Raw genomic sequence first — 23,030 nt, forward strand, 5'->3', positions numbered from 1 at the left:
CGGTAGTGGAATCATGCATGTCGGAATCATATTCCATGTAGTCATAACGTGTCCCGGCCCTCTACTGCGGGTCTCGGTGGATAATCATCTGGTGCCATCCTGGCCGCCATCCCCGTAATATCATAACATAAACATACACAGATAACATGTCCCGGCCTGCTAGTACGAGGGACTCGGTGAATAATGCAGAGGGGTGCGCACGAGATCATAACCTGGCCCTGGGCTCAGTGAAGAGATATATCATAACTTGCACGAACAGAGTAGTGCAGAAACATATGCATGTAGTTCCAGACTCGATAGACAAACCGAACAAAACTGAAACAGTTCAGAAGAGGGGTCAAATCGGAATTATCAGATTATGGTCATAATAGATACGCATACGTGTCATTTGGGATGGTACGACAGATTATTTCAGAACATAGTATTCAGGACCGTTCCAGATATCATAGCACTTCTTATATGGTAGCAGAAAGATAGCTAAGAACTAACTGAGAGTATCAGACAAAACAGACTCAGTTTATGTCTTACCGAAACTATCGGGGATTCTGTGGGCCCACCTCGGACCCAACCATAGTGGCGTACAAACATTGTGGATAATAACCCTTAGGGAGTCACCCGTAATCATCTTGGGGTGTTTTGACTCCATTTATAGAGGTTATGTACATATGGGCAATTTTGCCGAAAAAAAACAAGGAACAATTCAATCTTACTGAATGATTTTGAGCGATTTTCAATCTTAGAGTGAGAGATGTAGAAATGTGATCAAGGCTCGTTTTCAAGCCTGTTACACTCAGAACATGCCTAGGAAAGAAGGGAAAAACTTTACATACCTGGATTGCGCCTTACGCTCGTCAAATCTCAATTCCCGTTTCGTCCAAAAACTGCAAATGGTCATCCTTACCAGTTACTATTCATGCAAGCTAACATTTTAATCTTTAGGTTATACTTGGCTACCGAAATTTCGGCAGCACCTCCCCTATAAATATGATACCCCGAGAATTCAACTTGGCTCAAATGTCAACAACAACAATCCCAACAACAACAACAACAACACCAACAATCACAATAAAGCACAATATAGACTAATTAGTCCTCTTCTCGTCATAATGCCATAACTCTCATTTCGACTTCACACTTCCAAATCAATACCAACATAATTTCATTTATTACTAATCAAGGTCATAATAATACCATTCGGAAACGTATCATAACATTTATACAACATATACACGAGATATACACAAACACGCCAACTTTCCATCAAAGCCATAATTTATCCAATTCTCCTAATCTTTAACATACAAGTTCATAACACATTTCCATCTTCCAAATTCATCAACATAAATCACCATTTGCACCTTAACCACTTCATTTTCTTAATTTCATAATATCATACTAAAACGACATACTTTCCGATAATAACTTAACAACAAATTCTTTAGGTTAGCTTAACTCATTATTCTTCCATCTACTTTACAAAATCATAGCAACACAATTAACATACTAAACAAGATTAATTCATTTTTCCACCATCAACACAACACCACACGGCTACATTCCATATTTCCAATTTCCGTCGAATTCATTCAACTTTCATTTCTAATACAATTTCCACCATCACTACAACTAGAATACAACATAAAAATTCAACTCATTACATCAATACACCAACACACACACACACGGCTCCATACACTTTTCACACACATACAATTCACAACACACAATTTCTTCATACTTCTCATTTATTTCATAAAACCATAACAACATAATCAACATACTAACAAGTTCAACAATTTTTCCTTCATATAACCACTTCCCACGGCCAACACACCAACACACACCACATGTATGCAACACTTCCATAATTCTCATGCACTCTACATATACTACAACACATACATAATTCCTCTAACATAAAAATAAGAATTCTTACCTTTTTCCAATTCCTTTCCACTTGCCAAAAGAAACACTTCCTTGCCAAAACAATTATACCATCTTGTAGAGCACCTTGAGCTTAGCAAGAATATAGGAAGATTATAATTTTTGAACCAAGATTGAAGGGCTAGAAAAATTTTCTTTTCTTTTTTTCTCTCTTCTTTCTCTTAGAGCCGAAAGCTCCCTTCTTTTTTTTTTCTCTTCTTTTCTTTTGATTTTTCTTGAAACTTCTAGGGACTTTGATCACTAAATGTCCCTTTTTAATTACCAAATCATCACATGGATGATTTGCCATGGACTTGGGTCCTCTTGTTGGGCCATAACCGGCCACCCCTCTTTTTGGGCTCCAATTTTTCTTCTTCTTTTTTTGGCCCAATAATTTGGCTACTTTGTGTAATTCATGAAATAAATTTTCAAAATTTCAATTTTTGCCCTTAGTCTTCTTCCGTATTTGCACACCAATATTTTTCATAAACAATAACATATATAAGTTCAGATCCACATGTAACCTTATTCCTTACAAATCATATTTATTTCCAATTTTTCCGAATATGCAAAAATACGGGGTATAACACCAACCTTACCCAAAACCTTTCAACTTAATGAATACAACAACAATGCCAACAATTATTCTAGCAATACTTCGATATCAAATTCAATTCACACAATATTTCGAGCAACTCAAACAAGGCTCCAACTCACCCGAAATTGCCTCCCAACCCGAGAGCTACACCAAACACATTCTTTTCCTCAAAATTCATAACTTACACCATCACCCCACACCTTAACAATACAATTCTCCTAAATACAAAAATTTTATAAAATTCACATAAATTTCCAAATCATCCCATAACCAACATAACATTATTTTAAGTCATTAAACTTACACTTCTCGTTATAGAATCCATAACGACGGCATCTAAAATGTCAAACAACATCAAGTTACCATAACTTTCCAAACCCTATTCCATTCGGCCACAACACAATCCATAGGTTTTCATGAATTTTCATTCTTTTCTACACATTACAACACATTACAACAACACATAATCATGCTAAATACATTAAATTCGCTATTCCTACACATTACACCCAACACACGGCCAAACTTGAACATGCAATACTTCATGAATTTCCATCATTTCCACATTCAATAACATGCACAAACCATTTATAACATATAAAAGAGATGAAACCTTACCTTTTTTTTTCTTCAACTTCCCACTTGGTTTAGGGTTGGTATATGACATCAAAAACTCTTCTACTTGCTTCAACAATTACTCCATGTAGATGAGGACCTTCCATTTGGGGGAAATACTAGAAGAAAATAATTTATTTTGATCAATTTCCATGGCTCCATGTGGCCACCCTTGGCCGAAATCCCCCCTCTCTTCATCCCTTCTTCATTCATTTTTTTCCAAGTCTTCTTTTCTTGTGAGAATATGACTAATGATCATATATATATATATATATATATATATGTGTGTGTGTGAGGGGCACATGCCCTCTATCTCTAGAATTCTCTAGGAAAAGATGACTTATTTTGTCATTTTTTTTTTCATTCTTTTCTCTTGAATTTTCTAACATGGTCAAAGAAGACCAAGTATCTTCATTTGTACACTTTAGCCCCTTCACTTATGAAATGGCCACATGCTCCTTTCTTTATTTTCCTAGAGAATTCTTTCATTTTTCTTGAATTTCTTCCTTTTTTTTTTTTTGCCCTTAACCTTTCTCAATATTTCCATACTACCAATGTTCATAAATAATATTTATAACCAACTTGTGCATTAACATAATTTTCGAAAATGGTCTCGCCCTTAAATTTCGACGACGACTTTGGAATTTCCAAACGTACAATATACGGGCTATAACAAACACGCCACCCAGTAACTGTACGAGTGGGAATTAGCTCATTCTTTGCATTAGGCACCACAGTGATACCTCCTGTCTTTGGTACACATTAAATAGGACTTACCCACTTGCTGTCTGCAATTGGATACACTACTCCAGCATCTAACCACTTTATGATCTCTTTTTTCACGACCTCTTGCATGTTCTGGTTCAATCTCCGCTGATGCTCAACACTTGGCTTGCTGTCCTCCTATAGCTGAATTTTATGCTCACAAATACTAGAAAGAACACCCCGAATGTCTGCTATGGTCTAACCAATAGCACGTTTGTACTCGCGCAAAATCTCCACTAGACGCTTAATTTGTTCCTCAGTCAATAATGCTGAAATAATTACTGGCAATGTCTTGTTCGGACCAAGGAACTCATACCTCAAATGTGATGGGAGCTGCTTGAGAATAGAGGGCTTAGCTGGTGGAGTAGTTCTATTTGCAAGATCAAGATCAAGATTTCTTGGGTGATAAGTGTAAGAACCTCGACCCTCAAGCGCGTTTATAGTTTCCACGTAGCCCTCCATATCACAAGTATCAAAATTTAGCAGAACTGCAGCGAGAGCTTCTCCCAGACTTTCTTCTTCCATTTTATGTTCAACAGCATCATCAATCCCATCAAATGAATCAATAACCGAGATACTCTCATAAGCGCTTGGCAACTTCATCCCCTTGCTTGCTTGGAAAGTTACTTCTTCATCATTCACTCGGAACTTAATTTCATTCTTTTCAGAATCCATAAGCGCTCGTCCCGTAGCAAGGAACGATCTTCCCAAGATAATGGGAATATCTCTATCCACCGCACAATCCAGAATCACGAAATCAGCAAGCAACATGAACTTACGCACTTGTACCAACACATCATCTATGACTCTAATTGGCTTCTTAATAGATCTGTCTGCCATCTGTAGTCCCATAGAAGTCGGTTTAGGGGTCCCTAATCCATATTGTTTGAAAATAGCAAGGGGCATTAAGTTAATACTCACTCTATTATCACACAGAGCATGGGCGAATGCATGAAGCCCAATATTGCACGGAATAGTGAACCACCCTAGGTCTCCTTTCTTCTGAACTGTGGTGGACGCAATAATTAAACTCACTCGATGAGTTAAATTCACTGTCTCATGTTGAAAAGACCTTTTTTTTGTAAGCAGATCTTTCACAAACTTAGCAAATCTGGGCATCTCTTTGACAGCGTCTAAGAATGAAAAATTCACTGTTAACTGCTTCAACTGATCATAGAACTTCTGACACTTAGCATCATCATTCCTCTTTGCCAACCTCTGAGGAAAGGGAGGCTTTGCTTTGTACATCTGAGTCAAAGGGCGAAGAGCCCCTTTTATCGTGTGTTTCCCTGTATCAGCAGCAACTTCTGGAATATCAGCAACTTTTTCTTTACCTTGGACTTCCTCGTCAATCATGGGCACTTCAGAACACACCTCTTCTTCCTCAATTATAGGTTCTAGATCAACCACATTCTTGTCAGCACCTTGAAGTCTTTTACCACTCCTTGTGCTAATAGCAAAAGTACGTTCCACTCCCCCACCATTCTTCAGGTTTGGAATAGTATCACTACGAAGCCCTCCTTTTCCAGCAGGATGTTATTCTCTAGAAAGATCACGCATCTGCTGTTCGAGATTCTGAATAGCTGCTGAATGAGAGACCACCGTCTCTGAAATCCCATATAATGTATTTTCAGTGTTCGTCTGACTTGCCAGCACTTTCTCAAGCATTGACTCCAACCTCAAACTACCTTGATCATTAGATTGCCCTTTTGGTGGAATGTAAGGGTTGGAACTTCTGTTCCCAAAATTACCGTTGTTGTTGTATCTCCCTTGGTTCGGTCCACCATAGTTGTTATTGTAGTTCCCTTGGTTGTTGTTGTAGTTTCCTTGATTATGTGACCCCTGCCCTTGTTGGGGTCTCCAGTATCTCTGAATCGGCCAGGAATGTCCCCCTTTGCTATGTAATCTGCATATTGAACATTCTCAACTTGCGGAGCGGGGCCCTCTTGATACGAACCCTCTGGACTTGGTACATTCTAGGCGGCATGCCTGAGATATCTTCACATACGTTCACCTTCTTTGCTTCTCTCTCGTCAAGCCTTTTTGTCAGTAGAGAGAGACTTGTGGCCAATTGTGCCAATGTTTGCTGCGTTTCCTGGATATCTTTCACAATGTTTTGAATCAACGGTGTTCCAAGTGATAGCCCATCAGAATTACTTAAATGAATGCTTGGCTGTGTGTAGTCAATCGGTTAAGTATATATCAGTAATAGTATCATAGGAATTATTCATGAAACACCCGCTGGCAGCATTATTGGCAATTGCTTGGGTCATAGGATCCAACCCTTATAAACTTCTCCTTCAAAATCTGTTCTGGAAAACCATGGTTTGGGCTCCTATCCAAATATTCTTTGTACCTCTCCCAAGCTTCAAAAATTTGTTCCCCATTATGTTGTCTGAACTCGTAAATCTGATCACGAATTTCAGCTCTTTTACTTGGGGGGTACCACTTTCTGAGAAAAACTTTGATCATCTCTTCCCATGTAGCAATAAAGTTTCGGGGTAGCTTTGTGAACCATTTTCTTGCTTCTCCAGCTAATGAATATTTGAAGACTTTCAGTCGGACTACGTCTTGAGTCACACCCCGTTGGATATGCTGAGAGCACACATCCAGAAAGTTTGTTATATGTTGGTGAGGGTCATCATCGACTGCATTCCGAAAGTATCCCTCTTGTTTGAGCATATGATAGAGGGAATTGTCAAACTTAATAGTAGTAGCAGTCACCCTTGGATGAATGATTGCAGATGCAAAGTCTTCATCTGCTTCTAGTTCATCATAATCAGCAAAAACATTCTCGACTGGAAGTTCATTGTTGGCCATGATCACCTGGTTTACTAGGTGGCGAACGAGGTGTGTTGGAATATGACAGACTTTAAGAAGAGTAAACACTATTTTGTAATTTCAAAACCGTATTCCCCGGCAACGGCGCCAAAATTTGATACGCTCAAATTACACCTATTAATGGTATAACGCGGACATTGTCAAATATAGTAACCCAACAAGGTTGGGGTCGAATCTCACAGAGAATATGGTGTGAAAGGTTTACTAAACGAGTATTACACTAATCTTGTGGTCCTGGTGTATTCCAGAAAAGGGTTTTATAATTGATTTGGTTTGTGGACTAATTTAAAGTGACTGGAAATTTAAAGTTGTAAATATATGGGTAAAAAGAACCAAGGTTGCATCCCCGTCAGATAAAGTGTACGATCATGGGTCTCAATCCTGATATACTTCTAATGGACTATTTGTATGGATGCACTTAACCACTATGTGAATCTAAACTATTTCCCAATAAGAAAACATTATTTCTTTCTATGCTTTTTCCAAAGATAAGAAAGTATGCATGAAGAACGGTTGATTATGCCAAGTAAATTCCTCTTATTCCTAAGTGAATTTATTAAACAAGGTTTAAAGCCCTGAGTTCTTGTTATTTGTTCTTACCTAACCCTAGCTATTTTCCCAAATAAACTAAAGTTTATAGCGTGAGCTAATGTTTGCAACCACTAACTATATGATGAATACGAAGAACAAATAAACCCTAACAATCCATTATGCGTATATCTTTCACGATCCCCAGTCACAACACACCCATCCTTGGGTTCACAACCTTAGTAAAGGTTTTTAGCCACTCATGGCAACAAGAAGACAATATGAGATTGAAGATTGCATAATTGAATTTGTGTAAAAACTTACAAATAAAACTGGAAATTAAACAATTGTAATAGTCTTGAGCACTGTTGTAAGCTACTAAGAACAAATTGTCTCAACACCAATCTCAGAATTTTAGAATTCAAAATATGAAAAGTGATAAGAAAAATATTCAAAACCCTATTGGCTATTTATAGGAGTCAAATCCCTCTTCAATATGGACAACAATCACGTCACCCGCACGGAAAGAGTACGGGACGTACATTGAATTACGTCCCGTTCTTTCAAAGCACGGCCGCTGAATAACTTCAATGTGCGGAAGATGTACGGGCAAACATACGTCCCGTCTTTTGGAGTACGGGACGTATTCTCAGGTCGTTCCTTCCCTCACATGTGTATTGCCTCTCTATTACTTCAGGCCAAAGAAAGGGCAACAAGTACGGCCCGTCTTTATAAGTACGGGACGTACTCTTGAAGACGTACTTCCCTCAAATCTGACAGAGACTTCTGTGTCTTCCTTCAAAGTGCGGGGAACAGTACGGGGTGTACTTTGATGTACGTCCCGTCCTTCTTCGCGTTTTCATCCAATTTGCTAAATTCTCCATCTTTGGACTCCTACAACGCCAAATATCTAAAACACAACAACAACACATTAAATTGACCAAGACTTGCTCAAAAATAAGTAAAACTTATTGCCAAAAGTGTCAAATGTGCCATAAATCCCCGGCACATCAGGACACAAGAACTAGTAAACACAAGTAGGAACAACTACTGAATGGCTACTAGTTAAGAGACACAAGAAAATGGAACGCGAAAATCGGGAAAATAAAAAAAAATTCGGGCCCGGGTAGGTGATAATTTGAAAATGGGGTCTTGAAGCCTCAATTGATCCAATGTATCAATTTGAAATAACAATTTTTTTTTAAAATTCTATACTTTTTTTTTGGTTCCCTACCTAAGGAATAGGGAAACAATCACTTACAATCAAGGCTCAAGAAATTTTGAGAAATAAATTGAGATGAAATGAAAATTTGAAATTGAAAATGTACCTCAAATTTACAGATTGGGTTGTGGGATTACACTATCCGTATATAATTGACGGACTGTAAAAGGTGACCGTAGAATAGGGATAGAAACTCGAAAATTTGGTACCAAATTTATGGACCAAAATCTACGGGCCGTAAACATTTTACGGTCCATATTTTTCCCAACATAAATCACTGACAGAATGTAACTTTTGTGGCCTCCAATTTTACGGACCGTAAAATTTATACAATCCGTATGTGGGATCGTATGGTGGCTTCAGTGATTTCGTATTAAACTCCTTCTCCTCGAAATTTGGGTTGAATTTTCTTGAATCTGATGACGTCTTGGGCCCCACACAACCTAGGACTTGCCCTTTTTGGCCCAACAAACAACTTTCCACTTGTCCTTGGAAAAAACCTTTGGATCAAACCCTCTTCTTTGGTCTTCTTCTCCAATATGAAAATATGAATGTTCTTAAGAACACCAAAAACACCCAAATGCAATCTAGGACCAAATCAACTCGTTTTTGCTCCAATTTTCAGATCTAAGCTCCTTTTCACTTGGAGATCAAAGCCCAATATCCAATTTGCTTCAATTCCAGTTCAATCACCAAACCCACTTTTGAGGTCTTCAAAGCTCAACAATGGTGATTCACTCCAAACTTAACCAAATGAACTCAACTCTTGGATTTATGGGTTTTTGATATCAACAAACTCAAATATAACTTCAAATTCGAGAAACAAAAACAAAATTTTTGGGGTTGTTAGAATATGGATTTTTTTGGGATTTTCTATATATATATATATATATATTGAATTTTCTTTGAACCAAGGATTGAAGAATGTAAGAACACTCTGCTAAACAAGCTCTTGATACCAACTGATAACAAACAACTTAAGGAGAATACAGGATAGATACTTGACCCAATTAGTAATGAACCCTACAGACAAATCTAAGTATATGAAACTTAGACCCTCCTATTGTGAATTCAACCAAAAGAACCAAAGAAATTTGAATCAATTAGAAGACTCAATTGGAAACCACAAATGAGCAATCTAGATGAATTCAATGGATAAGTAAATTCACTTTGCTACAACAAAATCACACTTAGTGTAGGTAACCAAACAAACTATCTATTAACTAAAATCTCTCAATATTTGAGTTCACACAATATTCAAGCTAAGTCTTCCAAATGGATAAAAAGAACTATTTATACTAATGCCTATTACACCAAAAGGCCCTAAAGTGGCTCTGTTGCAAAAATACCCACATAGGTCTTCAATTGCATCCAAAGCCTCATAACTTGCAATTATGACCTCCATTTGTCATTCTAACCCCATAACTTGCAAGTATGACCTCCAATTGCAATCTTAGCCCCATAGTTGCACTTTTATCCATTTTACGCTTCTAGCCACTTTGCAACTCTTCCAATGCAACTCCCAAACATTGTAAATTCGAGAAGTCTTCTCTCCAATCTCCTCCAAGGCTCGCAACTCTTGAAGTTCTCTTGCTTGACTTCTAGTGAACGGCCTTGTGTTTTTGGGGTTCATATCAAGTACGGTGAAAGTTACGATCCGTACAAAATTATACGATTTGATGTACAGACCGTGTTTCTATGGCGGTGGCAGACCTTTGTATATTTATTTCGAATCTGAGTTTATTTCTCTCATTTCTAAATCATCTCCGGACCTAATAACCCTCCCTAAGTGACCCCTAAACCTCTCCCAAGTCCCTAAAACAAGTTCTACATGATTAAACACTAAAACAAACCCCTCCAAAGTATAGGAAGTATAAGAGAGATATTGATGGAAGAAGAAACCTTGAGTTGTGGTTGTTGTTGCTGATCTTGGAGTATACTTTTGAATGAAGTAACTTCGAAAAGGTAAGATTCTCCCCTTTCTTGACATGTTTGATGAAACAAGAGTGTTGGATATATTGTTTAGACGATGAATCTTGGAGATTAGAGTGAAAGACTACATTTATGGTTGATGTTGTATTCATGGGCTGTTTTGAAGTAATTATGGGTATTGTTTTGAATGAAAATCATGGTTAATGACATAAGTTATAAATTCTTGATGTTGTTGTAGGTATATATACATGTATTCATGGATAGATTATTGAAGGGAAAGACATAAACTTGAATTGAGAAAGTAGAACTAAGAACGATACTTGCGGGTTGTTTGGGTTAAGATTGTAGACTCATTTGAGAACTATTTTAATGGATTGTTGCTGATGTTATGAGATTGTTGTTGGCTGAATTTGCTTTTGACAGAAGTCAACATTATAAAGGAGATGTCGTCCAAATTTACATACGACACTTACTAGCTTGAACTTGACCAATGAATACCGTGGTGAATTGATCTTTGCTCTCAATTGTCTTGTTTAGATTGACGAGCTTGAACGACGGAGAATTGGATATTAATTGTACGAGGTGCAGGTATGTTAAGGCTATCACTTCTTTCTCTTTGGTATGAATCTTATGAAAAGAACGAAATGAACGTTATCCATAATGATTCCACTCTTAGAATGTTAGAAAACTTATGTTCTTCGAATTCTCAATAATGTTACTACTCACCGTTGATGATTCTTGATTTGAACTTGTGATCATTGATTCAGTAGAACTAAGATATATTGATGATGTTAGTTCTATAATGATGTTCGGAGGTTACCGACCCTACGTCACTCCGAAAAGCCCAGAAGTTACTCCTATGACCCATTCATGCATTATGTATATATGTATACATTTATTTTACCACACCGAGCTACACTATAGTGGGCCAGGTACGGCACCTACTGTACACACCACTGCAATTGGGTACGGATAACATCGAGTCTGTCATGGCCGGGTATGGATAACATCGAGCCTATATTATATGGTCGGGTACGGTATTATGATATATGTATATGATTTTTGAAATAAAGCATGCATATCATACGCCCTCAGAGGCACTTTCAGATATACAGAGTTATACAGACATATTCAGATATACGGATTGACTCTCATATCTCAGATTCCTTTCATGATTCTTATGTATATGTTTTTTCATGCCTTACATACTCGGTACATTATTCGTACTGACTCCCCTATTGTTTGGGGCTGCGTTTCATGCCCGCAGGTATATTTATTACGTATGCACATATGCATGGGTATGGTGGGGCCTTGTCCCGACCACGTTACGTATGTTTTCCAGTAGAGGCTTGTAAATAGTTACGTATAGTCAGATGATGTCCAGACTTGATGTTTCATATTTTGTCACACAGGTGATTATGATAGCCTTGTTGGCTCGTATAGTATGTCCAGCATATCGATATAGATAAATATTTTAGATTATCTTATACAAGCATGTTTTCTTTATAAGTCTATTGAGTATCATATGATGGCCCTATCGGCCCACCTATGTTCCTATTGATGTCACAGATGTACAGCAGATGGTACTTGAATAATACGGTCATGTGCTCATCATGGCCCTCCAGTTGGGTCGTTACATTTGACAACTTTGACACCGTTCAATATTATTTTGATATTAGGTTGGAAAATTAAAATTTTGATAAAATATACTTTTGTTACCTTGTATAATATTTATCCATTAATAGATAAGTGTGTTCATAAACTTTATTAGCCATATGAATAGATAAGTTTTAATATTGCTTTTATTGAACAGAATATATTATCTTTTTAATGGATGAATTTTCTCTAAAAGGATAACTTTTGTTATACATGTTATATTTGGCCAACACGTGTATTATCAAAAGGTGGTGATTAAGGAACAAATTCTTATATATGTATTTCCACCGTTCTCATAAAATAGAGCAGCAAAAACTTTAATGCAAATTGGCAACCACTTCTAATCCATGGAATTTCAAGATCTACAATTATTTTGGAGATAAGATATATCTATATGGTGAAGTGCACATTTTATTGAACAAAGCTATGTACATACCATCTCTGGAATACTGATACCATATCATATAGGTCCGTAGCAACATATTGGCAGCAAAACTTCATTTTCAAGAGCAAACGTCCTAGCAACGGTTTCCTTTTGTGAAGCACATGTGAAGAGACAAACGTTCCAAACAACTACATTTATTCCATTTCGTTTAAGTTGCTTGTTCTCTTAATTTCGGGATTACTTTGTGTTTCTTGGTGAAGTATCCTAAGATTAAGGTTGTTCTTGTGTGATTGAGGTAAGACTACATCTTTTCTCTATGTTCTTGAGTTATTTTAGTCTTTAGTCAACTTGTTAGATAAAGAAATTGTGGAAGAGAAGTTAGGATACATGCTAGAGCTCTCGTTAATTTTGTGGACTGATTTGGAATATGATCTTTAGTCATTGTGGCTGGATTTTCTAAAATATAAATAGGGACTGATGTTGTCCTTCTTGAGATATTGAAGGAAGGAAGTGTATAAAGTATCATATACGAAGCATATATTGGGCTGCCTTGGTGTATAATCTTGTATATTGATGGTTTGAGTTTAGAAAGGATTCAAAGAAGTTATTGTTGTTGTTGTTGGCAGTTAGTTGAGTTGTAGTTGCTAAAGGATAGGGGAAATTGTCACGACCCAACCCCGTAGGCCGTGACTAGTGCCCGATCTGGGCACTCAAACACATTCTAGTATATAGCAGAAGCCGACAAGGCTTTATTTCCAATTTAGATAATTTCCAGAAAACTTTTGGCAGAGTTTCCTTTGTTTTACGGACTATCCCATATACCCTGCACGCAGAAAATACCAACAAAGGCCACACAGGGCCAACAGAGTAACATTTAAATATATGCGGACCGGCCGCCGCGGCGAATGGGATCGCCCAAACACAACATATACACCCAGCTGTACAGAAAGATCCCAACCCACAAACATGTCTACAGACCTCTAAACGGAGCAACAGAATCATATGGCGGGACAGGGCCCCGCCGTACCCATGAGCGAGAATATACACATATAGAAGTGACAGAGTGTACCAAAAGATGGCTCTGAATAAAAGAGCGCTCCAAATGGCGGAAAAGATATCCTAGACAAACGGATCGGCAAACCTGTCGTCAGTACCTGCGCGGCATGAAAACGCAGCCCCCGAGGAAAGGGGGTCAGTACGAAATATGTACTGAATATGTAAAGCCTGAGTTGCAGAAACAAAATCATAACAGGTATAGAACGTACAGAAAGTAAACAGAAAATACAAAGTATCAGATATATATTTTCAAAACATGCGGAGTGTGTACAGAAACATATGTCATATCAAATTCGGCCCCTGCCAAGGGACTCGGCAGACAGAACGTGGCCACCCTCCCGACGCTGGTGCCACAACACAGAAGAATCAGAATAGGGGCATAACCCCGTAACATAATATGTCATATCAGATGGCCATAGTAAATCATATCAGAACAAGCGTACATGGCACAGCATACTCCACAAACCCATGTACGCGTATACCTGCCCCCTCACATCGAGGCACGGCGAACAATGCAAAGGATCACGCTTGACAACATATCCTGGCCCGGGCTCAGTGTGGGAAACATTGGGGCATCCATGAATGGAGTAGTGAGAGACTAATGCAATCAAAATATCATAAATGTTTCCATAGACTCGATGAGGCATATCAAAGACAAACTGATCCAATGAAATCGAAAGAGATCATAGTAAATGAGTTTCGAGTATCAAAACAGTTTATCAGACTTAATGGAATATTTGAAACAACATTTGTTAGGAAATTAGAATGGTAGTCAAAACATTTCTTTCAAAAACCGCTCGAAAGTAAGACTAGAGTACAATACGGGCAAAACCGGGAATAGTGGGCCCACCTCGGGACAAGCAAGGCGGTGGGCTCAAATTACATATTTTAAGCTTATGGGATCACCTACAAAGGTTCTACGGACGTTCTATAGCTTTCCAAGTAGTTTAGGGGAAAGTTCGCATAATTTTCAAGAAAGCATACCAAAAAGAGTTTAATCTTATTGAAAGAAAAAGTGATATTTTCACTTACGGATTTCCGATGGGCAGAAAGTCTTTCGAGGCCCGAATCCGGTTCTAATACACTTAGGCATGCCAAAAGAAGGATCGGGTAGCTTTACATACCTTTTGAGCTTTTTAAGCCTATCCAAGCTCACTCTCCGTTTCGTCGAAAATCTGCAAATGGTCACATTTACCAATTGTAAGTTATAGATGCTACGAATTCAATTCAACTCATATTTGTCTACCGAAATTTCGGCAGCACTTCCCCTATACATATAGCACCCCCGAGAATTCAACTCGGCTCAGAATCATCAACAACAACCCAAACAACAACATCAACATCAACAACGAACATCAAAAACATAATATGGCACAACTAGTTCTACTTGCCGACAATTGCCATAACCTTCTCTCCAACCCAAACTTTCAAACTAATATCAATGATTTCACATTCATTATCAATCAAGATTATCACAGTATATATTTAGAAACATTTCATATCATTTCCTCAAGTTATACACTCGATATACATAATATACAACTTTTCGTCAAAGTCATAACTTGTGCAAAACATCAAACCTTTGGCATACAACTTCATAACATGCTTCCAACTTTTAAACCCATCAATGATCATCACAATTACACACTAAACAACTTAATTCATTTCTATCCCAAGCCAAACACACCCTACGGCCATATGCCTATTTTATCAATATCAATTAAATTCATCCAACTCTCAATTCCCATATGCATTTCATCACAATCACAACTAGAATATAACATGAATTCAACACATTATAACCACACCATACACACATGCCCACGGCTACAAGCCATATTCCAAACTCACTTTGCAAACTTCCACTTTTCCATACAATCAACACATTTCTATATACTACAACACAAACAAGCCTTCATAACACAAAGATAAGGGAGAAATTCTTACCTTTTTCTCCGAACTTCAACTTGCCGCAAACGTTGTTCCCTCACTTAACTAATTATACCGCGTTGGAGAGCGTCCTGAGCTTACTACGAATACAAGAAGAACAAGATTTTAAGAAGAAGATTGAAGGACTTAGAAATTATTATTTTTTCTCCTAAGGGTTTCGGCCGAGAGCCTCCTTTTGGGGTGTTCTTCAATTTTTTTTTGTTTCTTGAATTTTCATGAAGTTAGCTCTTATCTTTAAGTTGATCACATGACTTAGTCACATGACCAACTTCATGGGTTTGGGCCAAGGCATGTTGGCCGGCCACCCCATGATTTTTGGGCCTCATTATTCTCTTCAATTTTCTTGGCCCAATGGATTTAAGTCCTTGTTTTACAAATCCCGAAACTAATTTTCAAAATTCCAAATTTTCCCTTAGACTTCCTCGGCACTTCCACATTAATATTCTTTCACAACCAACTCATGTGCTAGATGTAACCAATTATAACCTTATTTTATACAAGTCAAGATTATTTCTAATTTTCCAAATGTGCGAAAACACGGGATATAACAGAAATACTGTCTGATTCACTTTAGAACCGAATAATCATTTGATATACGTGATATACTAGTGTCGTCTAAGTTCGTATATACATTCCTTTGTTATAGGATTGACGTGCTAGTTATGATGAGTTCGTTGTTGGATTGTATTTGGTGACTCGAGGTATGTAATGGCTATCCTTTCGTTTCTTGTATGATCCGTAGATAATAAGCGTTTATCGAATCTTAAAGAAAAAGGATTACTATTTAGAGTTGTCACAGAGGTGTAACGATTCTAGATGTGATATTGTACCTTCCGAGGAATTTATATCTGCTCCTTAGTTCATTGTTAATATGTCACGACCCAACCGGAGGGCCGCGACGAGCACCCGGTGCTATCCCACCCTGGCACCCCTTATCATACATTTACATCTAGGTGAGCCACATAGCTAGATCATACTTTCTATCCATCAATCATACTATTTCCATAGGGCAACAATATATATATATATATATATATATATATATATATATATATATATATATATATATATATATATATATATATATATATATATTTTGTTATATCCCGTATTTTGCACATTTGGATAAATTGAAATAATTGTGACTAGTAAGAGATAAGGCAATATTTTGATTTTATTTAATATATAAGTGTTCGTGAAAAATATTGATGCGGAAATATTGAGGAAGGCTAAGGGAAAAATTGGAAATTTGGAAAATAGTTTCATGAACTACAAAATATTAGTCATAAGTAATTGGGCTTGGAAAATCAAAAAAAAAAAAAAAAAGAGGCCCAAAGGGGGCCGGCCATAGGGGGATGGGCCAAGGCCCTTGTAGAAGCCAAATTAAGTAATAAAAGAGAGGGCCTATTATTTTGTCATCACATAGAGAGAGAGAGAGAGAGAGAGAGAGAGAGAGAGAGAGAGAGAGAGAGAGAGAGAGAGAGAGAGAGAAGGGTTCGGCTAGAGGAGAAAAAGAAAGAAAAAAATTGAAGCCATCAATCTTTGATCCAAAAATTATATTTTTCTAGTATTCTTGCTAATTCAAGGGTCCTCTTCAACATGGTACAATTATTAGAGCAAGAAAACTACTTTTGTGGCAAGTTCAAAATTCTAGTCAAGTGGAAATTTAAGGAAAAAGGTAAGAATTCATATTCTTTTATATGTTATGGAAGGTTTATATATGTTGTAGTAAGTAGAATTGAATGAAAATCATGGAAATGATGTGTGTTGTGTGTGGCTGTGTGGGTGTGTGTGTTGAATGGTGGTCGTGTGGTTGTTGAATGGTGGAGGAGAGGTGAATTAATTTTATTTAGCTTGTTAGTTGTGTTGTTGTGGCCTTTATGATGTAAATGAAGGTTTAATGGTTCAGGTTGGCATGGAAATTGGTTGTAGGTTGTTGTAGGAAATTATGTGATTTTAGTATGATTTTATGTAGTTGTGAGAATGAAGTTGCTAAAGTATGAATTTATGTTGTAGTTTATGAATTTGAAAGAAGGAAATGTGTTGTTATAGCTTTTGTTGCATTTGTGGAGTTTCGGGTGGAATATAGTTGGTTGGATAGTTTTGAATGTTGTTCGGGTTACTAATGTTAAAATATGTTCCAAATTGATTGTTGGTATTGTTGAAATGATTGTTGGTATGGTTGTTGATAAATTTGGCCGAGTTGAATTCTCGGGGTTGTTGTATTTACAGGGGAGATGCTGCCAAAATTTTTGTAGACAAGTACTAGTTAGAATTGAAGTTCTAAGTACTTGTAGCTAACGTTTGGTAATTAATGATGTCATTGTAGATCTTGGGGAGCCCGAGACTTGAGTTGCAATTATCTTAGGAGGCGAGCGAGGTATGTAAGGCTTAACCTTTTCTTCTTTGGCATGATCCTTATGAAATAAATATATGACGCATATGAACGATTTCAGAAAGATTCTTATTCTTAGAGCCACTAGGATGGCTAACGTTCTTGATTTCTCATAAGCTGTTCTGTATGGTTTTGATATGTATCCATGATGTCCGATGACATGTATCTATGATGTCCGGAGTTTGGCCAATATGTTTCCGAATAGCATTTGAGAAACAAATGATATGACTATAGTTTTGACCTTCCAAATGTTAACACATTCGATTGCTCCATTGAGCCTTTGATATGTTTCGATACGTACATAAGACTCCAAAAGTTCTATTTGATTTGATCCATAACAATATCCAAAAGATTTTTGACATGATTATGGCTTTGATTTTCCATAAATGGCTTCTGAAACGCTTATAGAACGTTATGTACTTCAAACATTCGTAACTTTCTCATACTAGGTCGGATCGACCCGAAACTTGTTTCTGAGCCTTCAGGGGTCGGTAAGTATGTATATCCATTAAGTCTTAATTTATGTGCATGTGGTTTCTCACTACTCTGCTCGTGCATACTACTATGACATCGTTCGCCGGGTACCGGGCCGGTTTTGTCGTCGTGCGCACTATGTTATATTCGGCAGTATGATGTGTTACGGTTCGCCGAGCCACTTATTAAAGGGCCGGGTACCGCCTATATATGATGTTATGATGTGTTATGGCGTATGATATGTTATGATGTTACGATATGTGTCGGGGTTGTACGGAGATTTGAAACCTTCTGGAGTATGATGTGTTGTGGCGCCAGCGTCGGAGTGGCGACCACGTTCCTGAGCCATATGCATGATTTTTTTTATTTGCATTATCTATGTTTTCAGAACAAGCTTTGATATACTGATTCTGTAATCATTTTCCATACTCCTTATTTCAGTTATGATTTGGATTAGTATATTTCATGCTTTATATACTCAGTACCTATTTCGTACTGACCCCCTTTCTTCGGGGGCTGCGTTTCATGCCCGCAGGTGCAGACGTTCGTTCTGGTGACCCGCCAGTGTAGGATACCTATTCTGCTACTTTGGAGCGCTCCCTTTAATCCGGAGCCCATATTTTTTGTACATATCTTTGTTGTACATGTAAGTATATATATGACTATTTGGGGTACGGCGGGGCCTTGTCCCGTCATATGTTTCTATTGTGGTTTGTAGAGGCCTATAGACTTATATGTCGGTCATGGGTCATTATTGTTCGTTTATGTCTGTGATCGGTGTCTTAAGCGGTTCGTTTGCTGTGATGGCCGAAACGGCCCATATGTGTGTGTCTGGACGTATATATTTTAGGCGATGTGTTTTCCGCTAGCCTCGCCGGCTTCTGTATGATATTTTGCTATATATGACCGCTTAAGACGACATCTGATTTCAATATCTGCATAACTTAATGTATGTTGAATACGGATAAGTCATTGATATATCGATTTGGTAAGTGAGTGTGTATGGGTGTCCAGCTAGGGCACTAGTCACGGCCCACGGGCTTGGGTCGTCACATATATATATATATATATATATATATATATATATATATATATATATCACCCTTAATAACAATGCCCATAGCAATGTGCAAAAGCCGACGAGGCTAGATAAATGACATCTAAAATATAGGCCGACAAGGCCAATCACATCTAACCATATACACATGTCTACGAGCCTCTAAGGAGAGTACGTCATATCATATAGGCAGGACAGGACCCCGCTATGCCCATAAATTTGTACACAAAAGAATCAATACCAAAAGTTGCAGCTCCGAATGAAACGGAGCTCCGTAGTCCCTGAGTAATAAAGCTATGGATCAAGTCTGTCTCCCTGGCCACCTGCGGGCATGACGCAGCGTCCACAAACAAAAGGACGTCAGTACGAAGAATGTACTGAGTATGTAAAGCATGATCAATATCATTATGAAAGCATAATAGACAACATAGAAATAGCATAGGATGAGAGATAGTAGTATCATCGTCGTAAGCACTTACTTTCTTCTCATAGGGACTTTCCATTTCTAACGCGTAATTGTGTACATACATCCATATCCGTATCCGTACTCATGTCTGTGCTCATTTACATTTCGTATCCATAGTCATATTCATATACATATTCTTATTCGTATTCGTATCATATTCGTATTCATACTCATATCTATATCATATACATATCCATATAATATACATAGCATTTATATAGCATACCCGACCACGAAGGTTCGGTGTTTCACGTACCCAACCATGGCTAGGCTCAGTTATCATACATACCTGGCCAACCAAGGCTTAGGGTTACACATACCTGGCCCTACCAAGGCTTCAGGGTTATCCGTACCCAACTACAGAGGTGCGCGCGTGTTACATAAATATATATATATATATATATATATTCTAGCCGGCCTTATAAGCTCGGGGTTCCATAATAGTCATACATAGACTCATATACATAATAGCTCATAAGCATCTTTAGCATCCTTACTATTATCATCGTCATCATTATCGTTATCCCTATTATCGTCGTCATCATTATCGTTATCACTATTATCGTCGTTCATTACATCATCTTTAAAGGCTTACTCGTCATATGAGGAATCTAGTACAATCGTAACATATCGGGAATCATGAGCTTAGTACAAACCGTATAACTCATCTTTTCACTGATCTTGTTCTTGTCACTTGGTTTGATCTCCAATCCTTATGGAACCTTCTTGACACTTTTTTATCACCTCATTAACAATCTAAGGGACGTTATAATTCTTCTACAAGATGCTATTTAATAATCATTAACTTGTTACTCGTAAATCCTTTTCGATACATAACATATACCTTGCTTTTCCTCGGCAGCTTTCTTCCCTTATCTCGAATGTCTTTGAAATCATAATTAGGGGCATCAAATGTCATCTCTCACTTATCGATATACTGTATACTTCGTTAGTCTATTCAACGGAAAATTTTCCGAGGTGTAACATAAAAGAAGAGTCAGAAAGCGACATGTTGACATCTCCATATATTTCAGTTTACACATGTTATATAGCATGATATATACACATATATTTTTCTTTGCCTGGCCAACGGGTCAGTGAGACAGATTTTCCTGGCTTTATGGTCAGTGACAATTTATAAAGTAAGGGCTTAATGAACTTCTTAAAGTGAGATTATTGACTTGGAGCTTGTTTTATAGCTGTATAGCCTCTCTAGTGTTGTGTTATATTTTCGAGAGACTTTTTTCAGCTTCTTGTGTTCATGATCCAAGAGAAAGGTATAAAGAGACATGTTGTCATCTTCACATATCTCAGTTCATACTTGACATGTTTCCAATCAGAAAGGACTAGCAAAAATATTTATTTTCCAAAAGAATTCCACTTCCATTTCTTTAGAATTATATTGTTATTATCTGATTTGTCCCTTGTCGGGAGTACTTTCAGTGTTAGGTCTCGTGGTTGTGTAATAGAATTATAATAGTTTTGTATAGATGTTGTTGATAGCATGTTGGGTTGTTATAAGAGAACGGCACCAAACATGTACGACCGAGTAGACAGAGCACCGAGCCTTTGACGACCGAGTAGAGCTTGCACTAAGCCATCTATGGTCGGGTAGAGATTGCACCGAGTCATCTATGGCCGGGTAGAGATGCACCGAGCCATGCATAGCCCGATAGTTAGCACTAAGCCTTAGATATGGACGGGTAGACTCGATAGAACAGTATACTTGTGAGTTGAGTAAAGGCAGATATATGTACTTCTTAGGTTTCTCTAATCCTTGTTTATTTCAGCAGATTTATGTATTTCAGATTCAGTTGTATTCCAGTTTCAGTTATCTATTGCTTTACATACTTGGTACATTTTTTCGTACTAATGTCCCTTTTGTTGGGGATGTTGCATTCATGCCTGTAGGTACATATAGATAGACTGACATACTTCCCCAGTAGACAAGACCCGATATCAGCTAATTAGTGAGCTCCCTTTGTTCGGAGTTGACAAGTCTTTTGGAGTCTTTCTTATGATCCTACAGACTTGATGGGTAGGTCGGGGCCCTGTCCCATCCATGATACACTTGTTTACTCATTAGAGGCTTGTAGACGAGTCCTGTATAAGGTGTGCCAGTGTGATAGCCTTGCCGGCCTGTATATATACTGTTACACCCCGTGGTTTTGTATGTTGAGATTTGAGCTACCTTTCACGAGGTATATGAGATTATATGTGTTTATCTTATGGTTATGAGGGTTTAAGTTCATATAATAAGTTATGAAAGGGTTGAAGGGCAAGTGAACCAAAGAAATTAAGTTTATTGGAATTTTGGAGAAAATGTGAAGGGCAATTTTGGCCCAAATTGGAGGAAGAGTATCTTTTAGTATATGTGAAATTTTAAAGCAAAGCAAAAGCCCAAAGTGAAGTTCATGAAGTGCAGTTTCCAACACAACAAATCGCTCATCGATACGGCACCGAAGTAAAGAGATATGAACGTTACAAGTCTGGCTGGTAGGGCAGGAAACTGCTCTGCGCGGACGCCAGGAGGTGACGCGAACGCGCAGAAGGGTGACAAGGCAACCCAGCGCCAACGCGCTGAGTACTTTCTAGGTCGGTACAAACCGACTCTAACCAAGTATAAAAGAGGGCTTACCCCCTTATTTTCAAACCAAACACCCCCAAAAAACTCCCAAATATTCTGGAACTTTCCCTCAACTTTCGTCCATTAAATTTTAATTAAGTGAAATCTCCCGATCTTGGTCCGGACAACATATAATTGTGATTATACTATCATATTGCGGTGAAACTTGGCTTGGATTCAAGGTGGTAATTGAAGATATTGTAATTCTAGCGGGTGAAAGGTATGAATCTTTCTTTATTAATATTGAATTAAGCTTATTTACGGAGGAAAAGCTATTAAATGATTGTGTAATGGATTTATAGGTTGAGAAATTAGATAAAACACAGTGTGGGATGTTTATGAAATATATTGGTATTGATTATATTGTTGTTGATGTTGGTATTGTTGTTGTTGTTATTGTTGTTGGTTGCTAGATGGTGATTTCGAGATAAGCATATAAACAGGAGAGATGCTGCCTGAATTTCGACAGATTTTAAATGGATTTAAATTGAAGGCTTAAGACAAGTGTATGATGGTGAGCCTAACAATAATAGTGTGAATG

General features: G+C 37.7%; 1 non-coding gene across 1 annotated transcript; it reads left to right on the forward strand.

Moving 5' to 3' along the window:
* The first annotated feature begins 6,218 nt into the window (after nt 1–6,218).
* Nucleotides 6,219–6,324, forward strand: LOC132616378 (small nucleolar RNA R71). The gene has a single exon (XR_009573162.1). It is a non-coding gene; the product is annotated as a small nucleolar RNA R71 (small nucleolar RNA).
* The last annotated feature ends 16,706 nt before the right edge of the window (nt 6,325–23,030 follow it).

This window comes from Lycium barbarum, chromosome 10 (assembly GCF_019175385.1).
Source record: "Lycium barbarum isolate Lr01 chromosome 10, ASM1917538v2, whole genome shotgun sequence".
Lineage (NCBI taxonomy): Eukaryota > Viridiplantae > Streptophyta > Magnoliopsida > Solanales > Solanaceae > Lycium > Lycium barbarum.